Genomic DNA, 8925 nt, shown 5'->3' on the forward strand with positions numbered 1-8925 from the left:
GTAGTCCAACTTGACAAAAGTTAACTCGACTTTGTTGCTATCAGACTGCAGTGTTTAAGAAACTGCATTTTTTAGTTCTACAGATTATAATCGTTTCAAGAGGACTTTGATAAGAATTGTTATTGGGAATTGAGTTCCAAACATTAATAAATGTAATTAATGCCATATGTACCTATTAATTTATTTTTACCATTGCCATCTTTGAATTTGTAAGAAAAGAGGGTTTATTACCAGATTCTTAATTTTTGACTGGAAATCACTGAATCTGATTGTGAAGATCTTAATTCAACTGTAGTGCTTCTGAATCCATATCAGAAAGTTGTGTATTCAAATCACATCATGGTCAAGCAGCTCTTTCATATTTTTATAGCTTGATCGATGTTTGGGCTAAGATTGAAAACAGAAACTGGGTATTCCAACTGAAAATAGATTAACACAACGTTGTTGACACAGGTCAGAACAGTTTTTAAAAAAGTGTTTTTTTAATTCTATAGATTAAAATCTTATCAACAATACTTTGATGAGAAATATTATTGGGAATTGAGTTAAAAACATTAATAAATGTAATAAATGCCAGGAACACCTATCGCTTTGTTCATACCATTGTCATCTTTGAATTTGTAAGAAAATCAGGCATATTACTAGAATCTAAACTTTAAACTGGAAATCCCTGAATCGGAACGTGAAGATCCTAATTCATCCTTGTTATTACTTTTCTAAACTGTGATTTAAAGTAGCAAATTTCAAGATGGTGTCTGTATATTTCCTCATGCACTTTACAAGTGAATTATGGGAGCAAGCAAATTTTATAGCTGTCCTCATACACTGACGGTAGTGCGCCTTACTCCTGGTCAGAATGATGCATGTTTAAATTATGTCACGTTCAAGTATCTCTTTCATACTTTTAAAAGTTGATCGATGTTTGGGTTAAGATTGAAAACAGAAACTGCGTATTCTAACTGACAATGGATGATCATGATCTTGTTGCCACCTGTCAGGAAAGTGTTTGAAAAATTGCTTTTTTAATTCTACCGAATAAAATCTTTTCAACAATCCTTTGATGAGATATATCATTGGGAACTGAGTTCAAAACAGAAAATTTGTGGCAAGTCAGAAACACCTATTAATTTGTTCATACCATTGTCATCTTTGAATTTGTAAGAAAAAAGGGTTTATTACTATATTCTAAATTTTTAATTGGAAATCCCTGAATCTGAAAGTGAAGACCTTTATTCATCCTTGTTTATATCTTTTCCAAACTGTGATTATAAGTAGCAAATTTCAAGATGGTGTCCATATATTTTATCATGCACTTTTCATGTGAAGTATGGGAGCAACAACACTTTTCAACTGACCTCGTGGTGCAACGGTAGCGCATCTGACTCCAGTTCAGAAGGTTGCGTGTTCAAATCACGTCGGGGTCAATCAGCTCTTTATGTCTTTTCATATCTTGATTGATGTTTGGGTTATTATTGAAAACAGTAACTGCGTAGTCCAACTGACAAAAGTTAACTCGACTTTGTTGCTACCAGACTGCAGTGTTTAAGAAACTGCATTTTTTAGTTCTACAGATTATAATCGTTTCAAGAGGACTTTGATAAGAATTGTTATTGGGAATTGAGTTCCAAACATTAATAAATGTAATTAATGCCATAAGCACCTATTAATTTATTTTTACCATTGCCATCTTTGAATTTGTAAGAAAAGAGGGTTTATTACCAGATTCTTAATTTTTGACTGGAAATCACTGAATCTGATTGTGAAGATCTTAATTCAACTGTAGTGCTTCTGAATCCATATCAGAAAGTTGTGTATTCAAATCACGTCATGGTCAAGCAGCTCTTTCATATATTTATAGCTTGATCGATGTTTGGGTTAAGATTGAAAACAGAAACTGGGTAATCCAACTGAAAATAGATTAACACAACATTGTTGACAAAGGTCAGAACAGTTTTTAAAAAAGTGTTTTTTTAATTCTATAGATTAAAATCTTATCAACAATACTTTGATGAGAAATATTATTGGGAATTGAGTTAAAAACATTAATAAATGTAATAAATGCCAGGAACACCTATCGCTTTGTTCATACCATTGTCATCTTTGAATTTGTAAGAAAATCAGGCTTATTACTAGAATCTAAACTTTAAACTGGAAATCCCTGAATCGGAAAGTGAAGATCCTAATTCATCCTTGTTATTACTTTTCTAAACTGTGATTTAAAGTAGCAAATTTCAACATGGTGTCTGTATATTTCCTCATGCACTTTACAAGTGAATTATGGGAGCAAGCAAGTTTTACAGCTGTCCTCATACACTGACGGTAGTGCGCCTTACTCCTGGTCAGAATGATGCATGTTTAAATTATGTCACGTTCAAGTATCTCTTTCATCTTTTTAAAAGTTGATCGATGTTTGGGTTAAGATTGAAAACAGAAACTGCGTATTCTAACTGACAATAGATTATCATGATCTTGTTGCCACCTGTCAGGAAAGTGTTTGAAAAATTGCTTTTTTATTTCTACTGAATAAAATCTTTTCAACAATCCTTTGATGAGATATATCATTGGGAACTGAGTTCAAAACAGAAAATTTGTGGCAAGTCAGAAACACCTATTAATTTGTTCATACCATTGTCATCTTTGAATTTGTAAGAAAAAACGGTTTATTACTATATTCTAAATTTTGAATTGGAAATCCCTGAATCTGAAAGTGAAGACTTAATTCATCCTTGTTTATATCTGTTCCAAACTGTGATTATAAGTAGCAAATTTCAAGATGGTGTCCATATATTTTATCATGCACTTTTCATGTGAAGTATGGGAGCAACAACACTTTTCAACTGACCTCGTGGTGCAACGGTAGAGCGTCTGACTCCAGATCAGAAGGTTGCGTGTTCAAATCACGTCGGGGTCAATTAGCTCTTTATGTCTTTTCATATCTTGATTGATGTTTGGGTTATTATTGAAAACAGTAACTGCGTAGTCCAACTGACAAAAGTTAACTCGACTTTGTTGCTACCAGGCTGCAGTGTTTAAGAAACTGCATTTTTTAGTTCTACAGATTATAATCGTTTCAAGAGGACTTTGATAAGAATTGTTATTGGGAATTGAGTTCCAAACATTAATAAATGTAATTAATGCCATAAGCACCTATTAATTTATTTTTACCATTGCCATCTTTGAATTTGTAAGAAAAGAGGGTTTATTACCAGATTCTTAATTTTTGACTGGAAATCACTGAATCTGATTGTGAAGATCTTTATTCAACTGTAGTGCTTCTGAATCCATATCAGAAAGTTGTGTATTCAAATCACGTCATGGTCAAGCAGCTCTTTCATATTTTTATAGCTTGATCGATGTTTGGGTTAAGATTGAAAACAGAAACTGGGTAATCCAACTGAAAATAGATTAACACAACGTTGTTGACACAGGTCAGAACAGTTTTTAAAAAAGTATTTTTTTAATTCTATAGATTAAAATCTTATCAACAATACTTTGATGAGAAATATTTTTGGGAATTGAGTTAAAAACATTAATAAATGTAATAAATGCCAGGAACACCTATCGCTTTGTTCATACCATTGTCATCTTTGAATTTGTAAGAAAATCAGGCTTATTACTAGAATCTAAACTTTAAACTGGAAATCCCTGAATCGTAACGTGAAGATCCTAATTCATCCTTGTTATTACTTTTCTAAACTGTGATTTAAAGTAGCAAATTTCAAGATGGTGTCTGTATATTTCCTCATGCACTTTACAAGTGAATTATGGGAGCAAGCAAGTTTTACAGCTGTCCTCATACACTGACGGTAGTGCGCCTTACTCCTGGTCAGAATGATGCATGTTTAAATTATGTCACGTTCAAGTATCTCTTTCATCTTTTTAAAAGTTGATCGATGTTTGGGTTAAGATTGAAAACAGAAACTGCGTATTCTAACTGACAATAGATTATCATGATCTTGTTGCCACCTGTCAGGAAAGTGTTTGAAAAATTGCTTTTTTAATTCTACCAAATAAAATCTTTTCAACAATCCTTTGATGAGATATATCATTGGGAACTGAGTTCAAAACAGAAAATTTGGGGCAAGTCAGAAACCCCTATTAATTTGTTCATACCATTGTCATCTTTGAATTTGTAAGAAAAAAGGGTTTTTTACTATATTCTAAATTTTGAATTGGAAATCCCTGAATCTGAAAGTGAAGACCTTAATTCATCCTTGTTTATATCTTTTCCAAACTGTGATTATAAGTAGCAAATTTCAAGATGGTGTCCATATATTTTATCATGCACTTTTCATGTGAAGTATGGGAGCAACAACACTTTTCAACTGAACTCGTGGTGCAACGGTAGCGCGTCTGACTTCACATCAGAAGGTTGCATGTTCAAATCACGTCGGGGTCAATCAGCTCTTTACACTCACTGGCCACTTTATTAGGTACACCATGCTAGTAACGGGTTGGACCCCCTTTTGCCTTCAGAACTGCCTCATTTCTTCGTGGCAGAGATTCAACAAGGTGCTGGAAGCATTCCTCAGAGATTTTGGACCATATTGACATGATGGCATCACACAGTTGGCGCAGATTTGTCGTCTGCACATCCCTGATGCGAATCTCCCGTTCCACCACATCCCAAAGATGCTCTATTGGATTGAGATCTGGTGACTGAGGAGGCCATTTGAGTACAGTGAACTCATTGTCATGTTCAAGAAACCAATCTGAGATGATTCGAGCTTTATGACATGGCGCATTATCCTGCTGAAAGTAGCCATCAGATGTTGGGTACATTGTGGTCATAAAGGGATGGACATGGTCAGCAACAATACTCAGGTAGGCTGTGGTGTTGCAACGATGCTCAATTGGTACCAAGGGGCCCAAAGAGTGCCAAGAAAAAATTCCCCACACCATGACACCACCACCACCAGCCTGAACCGTTGATACAAGGCTGGATGGATCCATGCTTTCATGTTGTTTACGCCAAATTCTGACCCTACCATCCGAATGTCGCAGCAGAAATCGAGACTCATCAGACCAGGCAACGTTTTTCCAATCTTCTACTGTCCAATTTCGATGAGCTTGTGCAAATTGTAGCCTCAGTTTCCTGTTCTTAGCTGAGAGGAGTGGTACCCAGTGTGGTCTTCTGCTGCTGTAGCCCATCTGCCTCAAAGTTCGACGCACTGTGCGTTCAGAGATGCTCTTCTGCCTACCTTGGTTGTAATGGGTGGCAATTTGAGTCACTGTTGCCTTTCTATCAGCTCGAACCAGTATGCCCATTCTCCTCTGATCTCTGGCATCAACAAGGCATTTCCGGCCACAGAACTGCCGCTCACTGGATTTTTTTTCTTTTTCGGACCATTCTCTGTAAACCCTAGAGATGGTTGTGCGTGAAAATCCCAGTAGATCAGCAGTTTCTGAAATACTCAGACCAGCCCTTCTGGCACCAACAATCATACCACGTTCAAAGGCACTCAAATCACCTTTCTTCCCCATACTGATGCTCGGTTTGAACTGCAGGAGATTGTCTTGACCATGTCTACATGCCTAAATGCACTGAGTTGCCGCCATGTGATTGGCTGATTAGAAATTAAGTCTTAACACACAGTTGGACAGGTGTACCTAATAAAGTGGCCAGTGAGTGTATGTCTTTTCATATCTTGATTGATGTTTGGGCTATTATTGAAAACAGCAACTGCGTAGTCCAACTTGACAAAAGTTAACTCGACTTTGTTGCTACCAGGCTGCAGTGTTTAAGAAACTGCATTTTTTAGTTCTACAGATTATAATCATTTCAAGAGGACTTTGATAAGAATTGTTATTGGGAATTGAGTTCCAAACATTAATAAATGTAATTAATGCCATAAGCACCTATTAATTTAATTTAACCATTGCCATCTTTGAATTCGTAAGAAAAGACGGTTTATTACCAGTTTCTTAATTTTTGACTGGAAATCACTGAATCTGATTGTGAAGATCTTAATTCAACTGTAGTGCTTCTGAATCCATATCAGAAAGTTGTGTATTCAAATCACGTCATGGTCAAGCAGCTCTTTCATATTTTTATAGCTTGATCGATGTTTGGGTTAAGATTGAAAACAGAAACTGGGTAATCCAACTGAAAATAGATTAACACAACGTTGTTGACACAGGTCAGAACAGTTTTTAAAAAAGAGTTTTTTTAATTCTATAGATTAAAATCTTATCAACAATACTTTGATGAGAAATATTATTGGGAATTGAGTTAAAAACATTAATAAATGGAATAAATGCCAGGAACACCTATCGCTTTGTTCATACCATTGTCATCTTTGAATTTGTAAGAAAATCAGGCTTATTACTAGAATCTAAACTTTAAACTGGAAATCCCTGAATCGGAACGTGAAGATCCTAATTCATCCTTGTTATTACTTTTCTAAACTGTGATTTAAAGTAGCAAATTTCAAGATGGTGTCTGTATATTTCCTCATGCACTTTACAAGTGAATTATGGGAGCAAGCAAGTTTTACAGCTGTCCTCATACACTGACGGTAGTGCGCCTTACTCCTGGTCAGAATGATGCATGTTTAAATTATGTCACGTTCGAGTATCTCTTTCATCCTTTTAAAAGTTGATCGATGTTTGGGTTAAGATTGAAAACAGAGACTGCGTATTCTAACTGACAATAGATTATCATGATCTTGTTGCCACCTGTCAGGAAAGTGTTTGAAAAATTGATTTTTTAATTCTACCGAATAAAATCTTTTCAACAATCCTTTGATGAGATATATCATTGGGAACTGAGTTCAAAACAGAAAATTTGTGGAAAGTCAGAAACACCTATTAATTTGTTCATACCATTGTCGTCTTTGAATTTGTAAGTAAAAAGGGTTTATAACTATATTCTAAATTTTTAATTGGAAATCCCTGAATCTGAAGGTGAAGACCTTAATTCATCCTTGTTTATATCTTTTCCAAACTGTGATTATAAGTAGCAAATTTCAAGATGGTGTCCATATATTTTATCATGCACTTTTCATGTGAAGTATGGGAGCAGCAACACTTTTCAACTGACCTCGTGGCGCAACGGTAGCGCATTTGACTCCAGATCAGAAGGTTGCGTGTTCAAATCACGTTGGGGTCAATCAGCTCTTTTTGTCTTTTCATATCTTAATTGATGTTTGGGTTATTATTGAAAACAGTAACTGCATAGTCCTACTGACAAAAGTTAACTCGACCTTGTTGCTACCAGGCTGCAGTGTTTAAGAAACTGCATTTTTTAGTTCTACATATTATAATCGTTTCAAGATGACTTTGATAAGAATTGTTATTGGGAATTGAGTTCCAAACATTAATAAATGTAATTTATGCCATAAGCACCTATTAATTTATTTTTACCATTGCCATCTTTGAATTTGTAAGAAAAGAGGGTTTATTACCAGATTCTTAATTTTTGACTGGAAATCACTGAATATGATTGTGAAGATCTTAATTCAACTGTAGTGCTTCTGAATCCATATCAGAAAGTTGTGTATTCAAATCACGTCATGGTCAAGCAGCTCTTTCATATTTTTATAGCTTGATCGATGTTTGGCTTAAGATTGAAAACAGAAACTGGGTAATCCAACTGAAAATAGATTAACACAACGTTGTTGACACAGGTCAGAACAGTTTTTAAAAAAGTGTTTTTTTAATTCTATAGATTAAAATCTTATCAACAATACTTTGATGAGAAATATTATTGGGAATTGAGTTAAAAACATTAATAAATGTAATAAATGCCAGGAACACCTATCGCTTTGTTCATACCATTGTCATCTTTGAATTTGTAAGAAAATCAGGCTTATTACTAGAATCTAAACTTTAAACTGGAAATCTCTGAATCGGAACGTGAAGTTCCTAATTCATCCTTGTTATTACTTTTCTAAACTGTGATTTAAAGTAGCAAATTTCAAGATGGTGTCTGTATATTTCCTCATGCACTTTACAAGTGAATTATGGGAGCAAGCAAGTTTTACAGCTGTCCTCATACACTGACGGTAGTGCGCCTTACTCCTGGTCAGAATGATGCATGTTTAAATTATGTCACGTTCAAGTATCTCTTTCATCTTTTTAAAAGTTGATCGATGTTTGGGTTAAGATTGAAAACAGAAACTGCGTATTCTAACTGACAATAGATTATCATGATCTTGTTGCCACCTGTCAGGAAAGTGTTTGAAAAATTGCTTTTTTAATTCTACTGAATAAAATCTTTTCAACAATCTTTGATGAGATATATCATTGGGAACTGAGTTCAAAACAAAAAATTTGTGGCAAGTCAGAAACACCTATTAATTTGTTCATACCATTGTCATCTTTGAATTTGTAAGAAAAAAGGGTTTATTACTATATTCTAAATTTTTAATTGGAAATCCCTGAATCTGAAAGTGAAGACCTTAATTCATCCTTGTTTATATCTTTTCCAAACTCCAGATCAGAAGGTTGCGTGTTCAAATCACGTCGGGGTCAATCAGCTCTTTATGTCTTTTCATATCTTGATTGATGTTTGGGTTATTATTGAAAACAGTAACTGCGTAGTCCAACTTGACAAAAGTTAACTCGACTTTGTTGCTACCAGACTGCAGTGTTTAAGAAACTGCATTTTTTAGTTCTACAGATTATAATCGTTTCAAGAGGACTTTGATAAGAATTGTTATTGGGAATTGAGTTCCAAACTTTAATAAATGTAATTAATGCCATAAGCACCTATTAATTTATTTTTACCATTGCCATCTTTGAATTTCTAAGAAAAGAGGGTTTATTACCAGATTCTTAATTTTTGACTGGAAATCACTGAATCTGATTGTGAAGATCTTAATTCAACTGTAGTGCTTCTGAATCCATATCAGAAAGTTGTGTATTCAAATCACGTCATGGTCAAGCAGCTCTTTCATATTTTTATAGCTTGATCGATGTTTG

At 34.5% G+C, this 8925-nt stretch overlaps 3 non-coding genes across 3 annotated transcripts; all 3 read left to right on the plus strand.

Annotated features, from left to right (window-relative positions):
- The first annotated feature begins 1352 nt into the window (after positions 1 to 1352).
- On the plus strand, positions 1353 to 1424 carry TRNAW-CCA (transfer RNA tryptophan (anticodon CCA)). Its single transcript has one exon. It is a non-coding gene; the product is annotated as a tRNA-Trp (tRNA).
- A 1415-nt stretch (positions 1425 to 2839) lies between these two features.
- Positions 2840 to 2911, plus strand: TRNAW-CCA (transfer RNA tryptophan (anticodon CCA)). Its single transcript has one exon. It is a non-coding gene; the product is annotated as a tRNA-Trp (tRNA).
- A 4128-nt stretch (positions 2912 to 7039) lies between these two features.
- On the plus strand, positions 7040 to 7111 carry TRNAW-CCA (transfer RNA tryptophan (anticodon CCA)). The gene has a single exon. It is a non-coding gene; the product is annotated as a tRNA-Trp (tRNA).
- Positions 7112 to 8925: the final 1814 nt, after the last annotated feature.

The sequence above is a fragment of the Dendrobates tinctorius genome, unplaced genomic scaffold (assembly GCF_039654945.1).
Source record: "Dendrobates tinctorius isolate UK_male_01 unplaced genomic scaffold, ASM3965494v1 ptg000178l, whole genome shotgun sequence".
Classification (NCBI taxonomy): domain Eukaryota; kingdom Metazoa; phylum Chordata; class Amphibia; order Anura; family Dendrobatidae; genus Dendrobates; species Dendrobates tinctorius.